General features: G+C 45.1%; 1 non-coding gene and 1 pseudogene across 1 annotated transcript; both read right to left on the bottom strand.

Moving 5' to 3' along the window:
• Window positions 1-1,622: 1,622 nt before the first annotated feature.
• Window positions 1,623-3,601, bottom strand: LOC103243362 (large ribosomal subunit protein eL29 pseudogene; annotated as a pseudogene).
• A 1,378-nt stretch (window positions 3,602-4,979) lies between these two features.
• LOC119622260 (U6 spliceosomal RNA) lies at window positions 4,980-5,081 on the bottom strand. The gene has a single exon (XR_005238923.1). It is a non-coding gene; the product is annotated as a U6 spliceosomal RNA (small nuclear RNA).
• Between the last annotated feature and the right edge of the window lie 9,432 nt (window positions 5,082-14,513).

Here is a 14,513-nt window from a genome sequence, read left to right on the forward strand (position 1 = left end):
TGCCTCCAGAGTGAAAATTAGCAATCTGGCGAGGTAACTAAAAATGAATGCATCTCTTCCCAGAGTTCACTCCACCCAGCTGAGCCACCAAATAAAACCAGCATATGGGGCAATTAGAGAGGCAAGCGCTGCTTTCAAAATGCAGTGTAAAGAGACAGAGTTCAGGGGCCCAGGTTCCCCTGCCTGGTTCAATAATGATCACAAGTTCCTAACAAGCATCCTCTTTGCCTCACAATACCATGTCAAGTCTGAGTCCCCCCATAAACACCAACCTGCAGTTCTGTCTTTCAAACAAAGTAATTTGTTCCACGACATTGCCATTTTACCTTTTATTATTATTATTATTATTGCAGATTGACTGAGGGAGGGGAAAGTGGGAAGTGAGGATAAACCTCTATCACATGGATACGTGTGAAGCAAATATTTTTTTTTTCTTCTTTGTCATACATTTGCTTTTTACATGACACAGACTCTGATCTTACCTAACTTCCACAGTCTATTCTCAAATATTGGTGAGACTAGAATTTATATTAAAAGTTTTGCTGGGCATGGTGGCTCATGCCTGTAATTCCAGCACTTTGTTTTATTTATTTATTTATTTATTTAGAGACAGAGTCTCGCTCTGTCCCAGGCTGGAGTGCAGTGGCACAATCATGGCTCACTGCAACCTCAACCTCCCGGGCTCAAGCAATCCTCCTCCCTCAGACTCCTGAGTAATTGGGACTACAGGCATGGGCCACCATGTCCAGCTAATTTTTGTAATTTTTGTAGAGATGGAGTCCATGTTGCCCAGGCTGGTCTCAAACTCCTGGGCTTAGGGGATCCAGCCACCTTGGCCTCCCAAAATGGTGGAATTACAGGAATGAACCACCACACCCGGCCATTCTTAGCACTTTGGGAGGCTGAGGCAGGAGGATTCCCCGAGGCCAGTTCAAGACCAGGTTGGGCAACATAGTAAGAACCCCCATCTCTACAAAAAAATTAAAAATTAGCTGGGCATGTGGCTCAAGTCTGTAGTTCCAGCTATTTAGGAGGCTGACGCTGGAGAATTGGTTGAGCCAGGAGTTTGAGGCTGCAGAAAGCTATGATGTCACCACTGCCTCCAGCCTGGGTAACAGAGTGAGATTCTGTCTCAAAAAAAAAAAAAAATTTTTTTTGAAAGACATAGAGGTCCAATAGTGATTGATTATCCTTATCATTGAACACAGGCAGAAATTCCTAAAATAGTCCAAGTCTGTTCCCATGGACTTGGACTTGATGGGACTTCACATGTAACAAGGATCAATTGGGGTCACACTGTCAGCCACTTGGAAATTTGGATGTAAGTGCAGTATTCACTCACTCATATTTCTTGTAGAGTTTTAGAGTTGGAAAGGGTTTAAGAGATAATATAATCCTACCCACACATTAGATTCTATCAATATTTAAAGTGGCCCGACTTCTAAATCTCATTCTATGAAATTCCCTCTGACCCAACTTATTCTTCTTTTTCTTTTCTTTTTATTTTTCCTGGCTCAGGTTTATTTGTACAAATAGCACAGGAGGACCCCAGCCCCATGTAGATGGCAGCCCAGCGGGGATCACACCAGTCCTTCTATCCTCACATTGGCAGACAGAAGTATCTACTCTGAAGTCTTTGTAGGGGCCTGGGCACTTTTGGGAGCCTGAGCTGGAACTGAAGCTGGAGCTGCAGCCTGGGCCTTGGTTTGATCCTTGGCCTTGGCCTTTGGCCAGCACAGCCTGAGCCCTTTGGCAATGTGGGCACGAGCCCGCTTCCCAAGCTTGGGGTAGGCAATGTAGGCAAGCCGATCGAGCTTGCAGCTGACACCCTTTGGGATCTTGGGCTTAACCTCCTTGGGCTTTACGAGGGCCTTGATACCCTCAGTACGTGCACTTATGGCCTCGTCACTGTTGGCCTGCATCTTCTTTAGGCCCCTCTTGTTTTGCTTCTTGGCAAAGCACATGTTCCTCGGGAACTTGGGGTCCATCCCCTTAAGAGATTCACATCTTTGTGATTGGGGTTTCTTGATACCATTTCTGTGCCTTTTTCGGGACTGGTTGTGTGTGTTCTGGTTCTTGGACTTGGCCATGTCGGCACCTTAAGCTGTGGCTCCCAAAGCATCTAGAACTGGAAGTATTCTTCTTTTTCTCCACCACTGAACATTTCTCTCTCTCTCTTTTTTTTTTTTTTTGAGATGAAGTGTTTTTTGCTCTTGATGCCCAGGCTGGAGTGCAATGGCACGATCTCGGCTCACCTCAACCTCTGCCTCCCAGGTTCAAGCGATTCTCCTGCCTCAGCCTCCCAAGTAGCTAGGATTACAGGCATGTGCCACCATGCCCGGCTAATTTTGTATTTTTTTTAGTAGAGACGGGGTTTCTCCATGTTTGTCAGACTGGTCTCAAACTCCGGACCTCAGGTAATCCGACCTCAGGTAATCCGCCTGCCTCGACCTCCCAAAGTGCTGGGATTATTATAAGTGTGAGCCACCACGCCCGGCCCACCACTGAACATTTCATGGTGTCTCTAAGTCATTCATCTACACTTTTCTCTCCAGTTATCAGCACTCTTCCATTTCACTCATACTTCCTCCTGGCTTAGACCTTATGTTCAGCCATTTTGAAATTTGCTCATAAATGACAAGGATTTCTTCCCTTCACTGGCTTTCTACTGTCTCTGTTTTCCCAGCCCCAGCTGGCTCCTATTGCCCTGTTTCTCCCCTCCCACACTTCAGGGTATTGCTGGAGAAAGTCCCAAGGTCATGCTGGTTTGACCCAGTATAGATTCACAATTCCAAACCTCACCTGGGCTCCACTTGGGCTCTTTTGTTTGTTTGTTTGTTTGTTTATTTGTTTAGACGGAGTTTCCCTCTTGTTGCCCAGGCTGGAGTGCAATGGTGTGATCTCAGCTCACTGCAACTGGCTTACTGCAACCTCTGCCTCCCGGGTTCAAGTGATTCTCCTGCCTCAGCCTCCCGAGTAGCTGGTATTACAGGCACCTGCCACCATGCCTGGCTAATTTTTTGTATTTTTGGTAGAGAGGGGGGTTTCATCATGTTGGCCAGGCTGGTCTCGAACTTCTGACCTCAGGTGATCCATCCGCTTCGGCCTCCCAAAATTCTGGGATTACAGGCATGAGCCACCGTGCCTGGCCTGGGCTCTTTTTGACGATGGCTTTCTGTACAGTGTTACCTAAGACTTCTCAACTCCCTCAAGCCCAAAATCCACCCCTGCCACACTTATTATAAGACCTCATTTTCTACTTATAGGGAAGATGGAGGTCATTCAAGACCCCACCCCCACCCTGCCATCACCTTCACCTTTAACTTAGATTAGTCCATATCTTCACCTTCTGTCTCTAGGAGCATCTCTTCCCCTGCAGAAAGCACAAGCCTCATCTCATCCCCTCCACTGATGACTCCTCTTATCCCTCATGTTCTGACCCTTTTTCTCTCTCCTTACTTCTTACCCTTTTCCCACAAACATGCTCAATTCTGCATCAACCTAAAAATAGAAAATCTTTTCCCGGCTGGGCGCAGTGGCTCACATATGTAATCCTAGCACTTTGGGAGGCTGAGGCAGGTGAATTTCTTGAGTACAGGAGTTTGAGACCAGCCAAGGCAACATGGTGAAATCCTATCTCTAAGAAATATGAAAATTAGCTGGGTGTGGTGTGGTGGTGGGCACCTGTAGTCCTAGCTACTCAGGAGTCTGAGTTGAGAGGATCACTTGAGCCCAGAAGGTTGAGGCTGCAGTGAGCTGTGATTGTGCCACTGCACTCCAGCCTGGGTGACAGAGTGAGACCCTGTCTCATAAAATAATAAAATAAAATAAAAATACAGAAAATCTTTTTCGTATCTGCTTCTCCCTCAGTGTGCTACCCCTTCTCTTTTTCCTGATACAACCGAATTTAGGGAAGAGTAATCTGTACTTAAAGCTCTCCCCCAACCTCCACTTCCAACTTATTTCCTCAACCACTGACTATTTGCTTCTCTCCTTGTGGTGTTATTCATTTATGTATTTGCTCTCTCAACAGATAGTTGTCAAGAACCCTCTGTGTGCCAGTAATTGTCAAAACTTCCCTCTCAGAGGGTTTACCAGTTACCTCCTGATCCAATGTTTCTGAAACTTTGCTGTGCATTGGAATCACTTAGCATCTTTTAAAAATACTGATGCCTGGGTCCCACCCTGAGATATTCTGAGTTAATTGGCCAGGATGTGACCTGGGCTTCAGGATTTTTTTTTTTTTTTTTTTTTTTTTTAGACAGAGTCTGGCTCTTTTGCCCAGGCTGGAGTGCAGTAGCGTGATCTTGGCTCACTGTAACCTCTGCCTCCCGGGTTCAAGCGATTCTCTGGCCTCAGCCTCCCTAGTAGCTGGGATTACAGGTGCATGCCACCAAACCTGGCTAATTTTTGTATTTTTGGTAGAGACGGGTTTTCACCATGTTGGCCAGGCTGGTCTCGATCTCCTGACCTCAAGTGATCTGCCTGCCTTGGCCTCCCAAAATGCTGGGATTACAGGCGTGAGTCACCAGGCCTGGCCTGTCCTAATCTCCTAATGCAGGGTTTTTCAACCTCAGCACAATTGCTATTTTGGGCCAGGATTATTCTTTGTTATTGGGGGTTTTCGTGTGTATTGCAGAGTGTTTAGCAGCACCCGTGGCCTCTAATTTCTAGATGCTAGAAGCACACACATTTCCCTTCATAGTCATTACAAACCAAAAATGTCTTCAGACATGGCCAGATGTCCCTTGGAAGTGGCAAAATAGGCCCTGGTTGAGAAGCACTGCCCTCGTGTCTTTAGTTCTCCTCCTCCTTGATCTGTCTGTAATATTGTGAAACCCCTCCTTCAGAAGCCTCTCGTTATTAAAAAAAATTTTTATAGAGATGAGGTCTTGCTATGTTGATCAGGCTGTTCTTGAACCTAAGCCTCCCAAAGTGCTGGGAGTACAGGCATGAGCCACTGCACCTGCCCTTTTTTAAAAAATATGGAACATTTCACGAATTTGCACATCATCCTTGCACAGGGGACGTGCTAATCTTCCTGTATGGTTCCAATTTTAGTAAATGTGCTGCTGAAGCAAGTGCTCTCCTTTCCTTTGGCTTTCACAGCACTGTTCTCTGTGACTCAGTATGGAAGGACATAGTGATATTCAAAAGATGTTTGCAGAATGGATCTAGAAGTTGCTCTTGTGTATTTGGCTCACCTCTGATTGGCCACTTATCTGTAAGGGAGACTGGAAATGTAATCTTTATTGTGGGTTTAGCATGAGTTCAGCTAAAGACCAGGGTTCTGGTCCTACAGTATTTCCAGGTCATACTTTTAACTCGTTTTCTCCTTCCCACTGCCTGGAAGTACAGTTACAGTAGTGTTAAGACATCTTGGACAATGTGAGCAAAGGTATGACCCTGGGCTTGGTGAGGCAACAAGATAGGAGGAACCTGAGTCTCTGACGTCCCAGAGCCACCATACCAACCCTAGACTGCTTACTCTTGAATTATGTGAAAGAGAAAAAAATGACCAGGTGCAGTGGCTCACGCCTGTAATCCCAGCATGTTGGGAGCCTGAGTCGGGTGGATCACGAGGTCAGGAGTTCAAGACCAGCCTGGCCAAGATGGTGAAACCCTGTCTCTACTAAAAATACAAAAATTAGCCAGGTGTGGTGGCAAGCACCTGTAATCCCAGCTACTCAGGAGGCTGAGGCAGAGAATTGCTTAAACCCAGGAGACGGAGGTTGCAGTGAGCCGAGATCGCGCCACTGCACTCCAGCCTGGGCAACAGAGTGAGACGTCATCTCAAAAAAAAAAAAAAAAAAAAAAAAAGAGAGAGAGAGAGAAAAAATACCCTCTGTCTGGTTTAAGCCTACCATTATTTGGGTATCATGATTGCATTAACTGAACCTACATCCTAGTAAGTAGACCAAATCAGGTTCAACTTTCACTTTCAGCAGCTCTCAGATCTATATGTCCACTGAAACACTCCCAAGATCCAATCCCACATTTCAGCTACCTTCTGGACTCTCCAGCTGAATGTCCAACTAGAATCTTAAAACCTAGGATGTACATTTAAAACCAAAGTTGGCTGGGCATAGTGGCTCATGCCTATAATCTCAGCACTTTGGGAGGCTGAGGTGGGTGGATCGCCTGAGATCAGGAGTTCAAGACCAACCTGGCCAACATGGTGAAACCCCATCTCTACTAAAAATACAAAAATTAGCCAGGCTAATTTGGTGGTGGGTGCCTGTAATCCTAACTACTCGAGAGGCTGAGGCAGGAGAATCACTTGAATCCGGGAGGAGGAGGTTGCAGTGAGCCAAGATGGCACTCCAGCCTGCGTGACAGAGAGAGACTCCGTCTCAAAAAAAGAAAAAAATTAAATTTAAAAGGGGCAACCCATTTTCCGAGTCATCCAGGCTCCACATCTGTGATGCCTCCCCTCTTATGACCTCTACATCCAATAAATAGCCCCCCAACAACCTTAGTCCCCTGCACTCTCTACATGTCCCATATACTTGAACCAAATCAGACCACTTGCTTATCCCCATTCCAGAACATACCATTCTGCTTCTAGAACTATTGTAGATTCTGTACTTAACTCTACTGAAAGTCCATACCCAGCAGGCCCTTCTCTTTAAAGGCATGTCTGAGTCATCCCCTAGAAGTCCATCTCAAAGCCTTATATGAAGTAGGTATGCAAATATTTTTCAGATTGAAGAAATAAAGTGGTTTGCCCCAAGTCACATGGCTAGTTACAGATGTTCTGCCATATGATGGAGTCTGCACATTCAGATGAGAGACACTATATTTCCTCCTTTCTTTACTGGGCTTACAATGTCATAAGGATATGGACTTCTTAGGAAAAGGTAGTGATTTGAGGAATTCCAAACTACAATTTAAATAACTGTCCTGCTATTTTTAGCCTTTGGCATACCATACACTATAATTTTGTCCCTGTGTCTGTGTAACACAAGATAACGATATAAGCACTTTATATATGTTCATGGGTTAGATGTGACTCTATCCAAACATACTGTAGCCTGCCTGATTCCTTATGGGCCAGGAAAGCATTTAGAACACTAAGATATATTTCAAACTGTGCTTGCTTAGATCAAATCGAGAATCACTGTGGGATCCTCTGGGCGAATTTAAAACAAATCAGAGAGTACCACAGCCAATATTTGAACCATGTAGCCGGCTCTTACAATGAAATGTCTATAGCCAACCTTGTTTGTGTGCTCATGATTTTTTTTAAAAAAGACGTGTAGAGCCATAGGAGAAAGAAAGCGAAGCAATGTTTATTGAGTACCTACTTAGGCATGTGACTAGATACTTTGACCATTATTACCATGACCCTAGAAAGTAGATGGGAACTACAAGAAGATACAGGGAGGTGGAGAGACAGGCAGCAAGGCCATTTGGCCAGACCTCAAATGATGGGGCCTCAATTTTGGTTGCTTTTCAGAGGCAAATTTGAGCAGGGCTGGTTTAAGCCTTGAACTATATCCTTCAGTTCTTTCTAAGAGCCATATTGCCCTCAGTTGCCAAGGCCTGATCTAGTCTTTCACAGTACCTGTAAATGCCAGCCGGGTTTGTGATCAAGAAACTGTTACCTTGGGCATTTAGGAGACAGTGCTCAAAGTTATTATAATTTCTGCTTATGATAACTTTCTTCCTCCAGAACACAGAGAAATATGTTCTTTGGGTGTCATTCAGCTATTTCTATAAATATAAAGGAAAAACTGATTAATTGCACATACTCATATATTATAAATTGCATATATAATGATATCTATTTTAATATATTGGTTTATTATAGCTTGAAATTCCTGATTTATTTCTTAAATTCTTTATAATTTTCTACATTTCTCCTTTATTAGCTCTAAGCATAATTTACATAAAACAGAAAAATTTCACATTAGATTATGTTCTTATATACTTATGCTAGTATTTTTGGGCTTTTTTTTCCAGTTCTGTAATAATATTACTCAGATAAGTTTGCTTTTTTTGTTGTTGTTGTTTTGGTTTTTTGTTGTTGTTGCTGCTGTTGTTTTTTGAGACGGAGTCTTGCTCTGTTGCCCAGGCTGGAGTGCAGTGGCGCAATCTCAGCTCACTGCAAGCTCTGCCTCCTGGGTCCACGCCATTCTTTTGCCTCAGCCTCCCGAGTAGCTGGGACTACAGGTGCCTGCAACTACGCCCCACTAATTTTTTGTATTTTTAGTAGAGATGGGTTTCACTGTGTTAGCCAGGATGGTCTCGATCTCCTGACCTCGTGATGCACCCACCATGGCCACCCAAAGTGCTGGGATTACAGGCGTGAACCACCGTGCCCAACCTATGTTTTGTTTTGTTTTTGAGACAGGGACTCACTCTGTCACCCAGGCTGGAGTGCAGTGGCACAATCACAGCTTACTGCAGCCTTGGACTCCTGGGTTCAAGCAATCCTCCCACCTCAGATCCCAAAGTACTGGGATCACAAACAAAAACCACCACACTCAGCCCCAGGATTTTGGAAACTGTAATTGAGGGAAGAAGCCAGGCCTTCTTTGATAGTGAAGCTAGATCCATGAGACACAAGAGATACCAAAAGCCATGATCCCCTCTCTGGGGAAAAAGCTGGGCTGAAAGAATAAAGCCAACATGTGGGGAGGGGGACAAACAAAACCAGGAGAAAGTATCTTGGGGACACTTTAGTCCTCATTCCAGTTATCCCTTATTCTAGATGCCCTAGGATCCTACCACTACATTCTCCTTTTTGCCCAAGCTGAGTCAAGCCATCTTTATATAACTAGTAACTGGCAGAGCAAAGAGGCCTGGATGGGTAAGTCTGACTCCTGGGCCCATGCTCTTTTCGCTGCAGGAGACCAAGTTTCATCTAATCACTCAGATCTTATCTCTGACAACATGGGAATGAACAGCACAAAGGTACCAAACCCAGCCCTTCAATTTCACGTGACTCATACCCATTTCAGCCTCAGTCTTCTGCAGCATGTGAGAAGCTGGTGTTCTCACTGGTGTTGTTCATTTCAAGATGACACGTGTACCTAGGGGCATGGGTTCAGAAGGAAATACTACACTCCCAGCTGTGTGTCTACACTGAACTTAGATGGGGTATGGTGAATAAGCAGCCCCACAAAGCCACACCCAGACAAGCTTGTACATACTTGGAAGAGTGAGAGAATGTGGAAAATCTGAATTAAGGCAAAGGTAACAGGCCTCTACATGGTTATATGCTTTGCGGCTCCCAATGTACTTTCCCACGTTATCTTGTTTTGAATCTTATGGCAATCCCAGAGGGACAAAGAGCAGGTATAGTATCAACTACATTTTACAGAAAAGAAAACTATGAAAAAACAGTTGCCGCAGTGCCAGGGGCAGAGCAGATGCTCAGTAAACTCCTTCCTCCATTTCATGCGCTTTGGATGCTCAGTGACCATATGATGCATGAACAAATGTGGCTCAGTGGCATGAAGTGACTCATCCAATGTGACACAGCTAATAAGGTGGGGGGGGGGCAGAGGAGGCACTTAAACTTGGATTATCTCACCCTGGGCCACAGTACACAAAGCTACATCCCAAACTGTGAACATTTCTACCCACTTCTTGAATTCATGCACTGCAAGTTCAGAGACCTTAATTCCCCACTGCATGAAAGAGGCATTTCTCATGCCTGCCAGCCCTGCAGAAAATTCTTCAAATAAATGCTTGCTGGCCCTAGAAATTATTAGATCTTCCAGCATTGAAAGATCTTGATTCTCAAGCAAGCTGTATCAGAAACCTATGGCTCAAGCACAAAAACGCTCAAGAAAAAAAAAAAATGAATACCACAGGAGCTAGCAAATAATTTATGAACCAGACACGCGGCCCAGGCTCCTTTTGCTGCTGCCAGTGGCATTTGAAGCTAATTTGAGGAGGCAGCAGGACATTCCATTGCCTGAAACCCATGGAGGGGAAAACCCTGCCCTTCTATTAGTAGGCAATCCCAGCAGTAGAAAAACATGATTTCTGCTGATGAGCACATGAAGATGATTCAGGCTTGTCATTGCTTTATTCCCTTGCCACCAGAAGAATATCAGTTCCGATATCACATGCAGAAATTAGATCAAAATGTAAATGGGGGTGGCGGCAGTGCTGTCACTTGGGGAATCTCCCTCGGCTGAAGTTGCAGAAGCTCTCCCTGCACCCACAGGGAGACATCTGTCATTGACTTTCCTGGCACCTGACAGATGCTCCTGTTCCCTGGGCAGGCAGAATCAGCTGGGTGTGAATATCTAACTCAAATCTGTCTTGGACCATCTGAGTTCCTGGCTAGATTCCAACCAGACCCAATCTTGAGGAAATAAATAGAATAATCCTCATGGGGAGATAATTTGCTCCTTTGGACAGACTCTTCTGAGTCAAACAAGACCAGCCTGGGATGCCTCTCAGTTTGGGATAAATGAGAACTCAAATGTATCTCAGGTCACAGGGTGGCTGGAGGCATTTGGTCATACAAGCAAGCAAGCAAATGAGAAAAGCGAGTGAGCACCCGTGTGTGCTAGGAGCTGTGGAAGATTCAACAGTGGCAAAAAGCCTTTTTTGAGACAGAGGTCTTGCTCTGTTCCCTAGGCTGGAGGGCAGTGGCACAATCACAGCTCACTGCAACCTCCCAGAAAAGTTTTTTTTTTTTTTTTTTTTGAGACAGAGTCTTACACTACCACCCAAGTTGGAGTGCGCTGCAACCTTTGCCTCCTGGGCTCAAGCAATCCTCCCATCTCAGTCTCTAGAGTACCTGAGACTACAGACTACAGGTGTGTGCCACCACACCTAATTTTTTTTTTTTTTTTGTAGAGACAGAGTCTCACTATTTTGCCCAGGCTGGTCTCGAACTCCTGGGCTCAAGTTATTAGCCCGCCTTGGCCTCCCAAAGTGCTGGGATTACAGGTGTGCACTACTGTGCCTGACTGGGAAAAGCCTTCTTTTTATAATCTTCAGAGGAGGTAAATCACATAATGGCAATTAATTCATTTAATAGACATTCTTAGAACATCCACCAAGAACAAGTATTAGGAAAGATGAGAACATGCTGGAAAGGATTTTTTTTATCTTTTGTAGAGACAGTCTCACTGTATTGCCGAGGCTAGTCTCAAACTTCTGGGCTTAAGCAATCCTCCAGCCTTGGCCTCCTCAAGTGCTCGCATTACAGGCTTAAGCCACCATGCCCAGCCAGGAAAGGATTTTCAAGCAGGGCTTCTTAGGACAGTTAAACTTTGGTTGATCACTCAAGCTTCAAGTAAAGAGACTGGATTTTAAATCATATCAGTCCCCCTACGTTGGTGAGCAGTCTCCAGATAATTTATTGATACTTGCCAAAATCATCAAGAGATGAGCTTAGAAATCAGAAGGCCAAGTTGACCATTTATAATGAGGGCAAAGCTTTCCAGTGCTAGCAGGACTCCAGCCTAAAATTACACAGGTTCGGCCCAGTGCGGTGGCTCACCCCTATAATCCCAGCACTTTGGGAGGCTGAGAGGGCGGATCACGAGGTCAGGAGATCAAGACCATCCTGGCTAACACGGTGAAATCCCATCTCTACTAAAAATACAAAAAATTTAGCCGGGCGTGGTGGCGGGCGCCTGTAGTCCCAGCTACTCCGGAGGCTGAGGCAGGAGAATGGGGTGAACCCGGGAGGCGGAGCTTGCAGTGAGCCGAGATCGCGCCACTGCACTCCAGCCTGGGCGACAGAGCAAGACTCCGTCTCAAAAAATATATATATTACACAGGCTCTAGGACCATGTGTCCGTGTCATAGGGTACTATTTTAAAAGGAAAGACTTCTGTAGAACACTAGAAAAGGAGCCATTTGTAACCCTCTTGTAAAAGACCAGGACAAATGAAAATTAATTGCAAGCCCTTAAGGGTAACCGAAACTCTTACAATACAATAATACATCTTGGTACATAAAATCATAATGGCGTTCCAAAGAGGCCTGAACACAGATATCAGCACAGTTTCTCCTGCACACTGGGACATCCAACGGGGGCAATTGTTCCCATGTTTTCTCATCAGTCACTCATTAACATCCACTTGTCTGGCCAAGTCACTCAGGAGATGCCTGACTCCTACTAACTCAGAAAAACCCGGAACATGTGGCAAGCTCTGCAGGCAAAAGATGTTTATTGGGCTGGGCATGGTGGCTCATGCCTGTAATCCCTGCACTTTAGGAGGCCAAGGTGGGCAGATCACTTGAGGTCAGGAGTTCGAGACCAGCCTGGCCAATGTGGTGAAATCTCTGTCTCTACTAAAAATACAAAAATTAGCCAGGCGTGGTGGCACATGCCTGTAGTTCCAGCTACTCAGGAGGGTGAAGCAAGAGAATCGCTTGACCCCGGGAAGCAGAGATTGCAGTGAGCTGAGATGGTGCCACTGCACTCCAGCCCAGGCGTCGCAGCAAGACTCCATCAAAAAAAAAGAAGAAGAAGGAGAAGAAGAAGAATAAGAAGCAGTTGTTTACTGATTGCAGCGAAGTAATCTGTTTGGTGAGTGAAAGGAGCAGGTTGATACTCAGTCCTTATTCTGATTTCCAGTTCAAATCTGAGAAGATTACAGGGCTAGAGAAAGTGTGTCTGTCCTCAGAAATTCTGGAAAAACTGCAAGCAGGCAACATTTTGAAAAAGCTTTTTGAGCCAAGAACAAACCTGAGTCCACATCCCTTTTTCTGATGCCTTTTCTCTTTTTTTTTTTGAGATGGAGTTTCGCTGTTGTTGCCCAGGCTGGAGTGCAGTGGTGGGATCTCAGATGACTGCAACCTCCGCCTCCCAGGTTCAAGCGATTCTTCTGCCTCAGCCTCCAGAGTAGCTGGGATTATAGGCGCCCACCACCACGCTCGGCTAATTTTTTGTATTTTTAGTAGAGACGGGGTTTCATCATGTTAACCAGGCTGGTCTCAAACTCCTGACCTCAGGTGATCCACCCGCCTCAGCCTGCCAAAGTGTTGGGATTACAGGTGTGAGCGACTGCACCCCGCCCCAGCACCTGGTGCTTTCTCAAGTAATCCCCTGCCGAGGTCAGCTGCTTCCTTTGCTGCTAAAAGGATTTGCCTAACCTAACTTCTTTGAGCCTCAACTGTGTCACCTGCACAGTGAGATAATAGTAGGTAGTGCTTGCCTCACATGCTGCCTGAGGATTAAATGTGTTAATGCTGGTGAAACGATTGGACAGAACTTAGCACATAACACTCAGTCCGTGTTAGAGATGACACCGCCATCACCATCATTATTTCTGGCATTTCCAACTGTCCTTGCCTCCCTCACAGTCAGTTCTTTGCCAATCCTATTCTTTCTCAGTCACTATTTATTATTCATTTGGAAATATTTTCCATGGCTCCTGTTTTTGTACTCTGCACATATTTTTTCCATATATTATCCATATGTTATTTCCATATATTACTTTAATAGCAAGAGCCTAACAAGGTCATTTTCACAACCCCCTTATCTTGTGTTAGTGATCAGCAAACTGAATGTCACATAGGCTAGAGGTAATTATGACTTTATTTACAAAACAGCTGACATTGAAAAGCTGTATTTGAAAGACCAAAGTAACCAACTATCTTGGGTTGCCTAGGACTGACTGGGTTCCCAGGACACAGGATCTTCAGTGCCCAAATCGGGGAAGTCTTGTGCAAACTGGGACAAGTTGGTCACCATAGACAGAAGAGCATAATGTAGGCTCTGGAAACTGGATTCAAATTTTTTTTTTTGGTACGTGGTGGCTGAAGGAGTCAGAGCTGTGGAGGAGCCCAGTGTCCGAGCTCTGCCCCCACTCCACCCCGCCTAGTCCTGCCTTCCTGGATCCAAATTCTGACTCTGCTGTTTCCTAACTGTGCAACCTTGGACAAATTACTTAACTTCTCTGAGCCTCTGTTTTCTCATCTGTAAAATGGAGATAATACAAGTATCTACACAGGATTGTTGTGAGAATTAAATGAGTTAATAAATGTAAACAGTTCAGGATATTGTTTGGGACATAGTATCTGCACGACATATGTCACCCACTATTACTGATCCAAAGTTGTGTAATATCAAAGCACAATCTGAATGTGCTTTGAATTTTATTTTTTACTTTTTTTGAGACAGCAAAATTCAATAAAATCCCTGTTATTAGTTGGGTGAAGTGGCTCACACCAATAATCCCAGCTACTCTGGAGGCTGAGGTGGGAGGATCATCTCAGGCCAAGAGTTCAAGCCTGCAGTGAGTTGTGATCATGCTACTGCACTCCAGCTTGGGTTACAGAGTGAGACCCTGTCTCTCTATCTCTCTCTCTGTCTTTTGGAGACAGAATTTCGCTTTTGTTGCCCAGGCTGGAGTGCAATGGCGTGGTCTCTGCTCATTGCAAACTCCGCCTCCCAGGTTCAAGCGATTCTCCTGCCTCAGCCTCCTGAGTAGTTGGGATTACGGGCACCTGCCACCATGCCCAGCTAATTTTTGTATTTTTAGTAGAGACAGGGTTTCACCATGTTGGTTAGGCTGGCCTCAAATTCC

Source organism: Chlorocebus sabaeus, chromosome 16, assembly GCF_047675955.1.
Source record: "Chlorocebus sabaeus isolate Y175 chromosome 16, mChlSab1.0.hap1, whole genome shotgun sequence".
NCBI classification, from domain to species: Eukaryota; Metazoa; Chordata; class Mammalia; order Primates; family Cercopithecidae; genus Chlorocebus; species Chlorocebus sabaeus.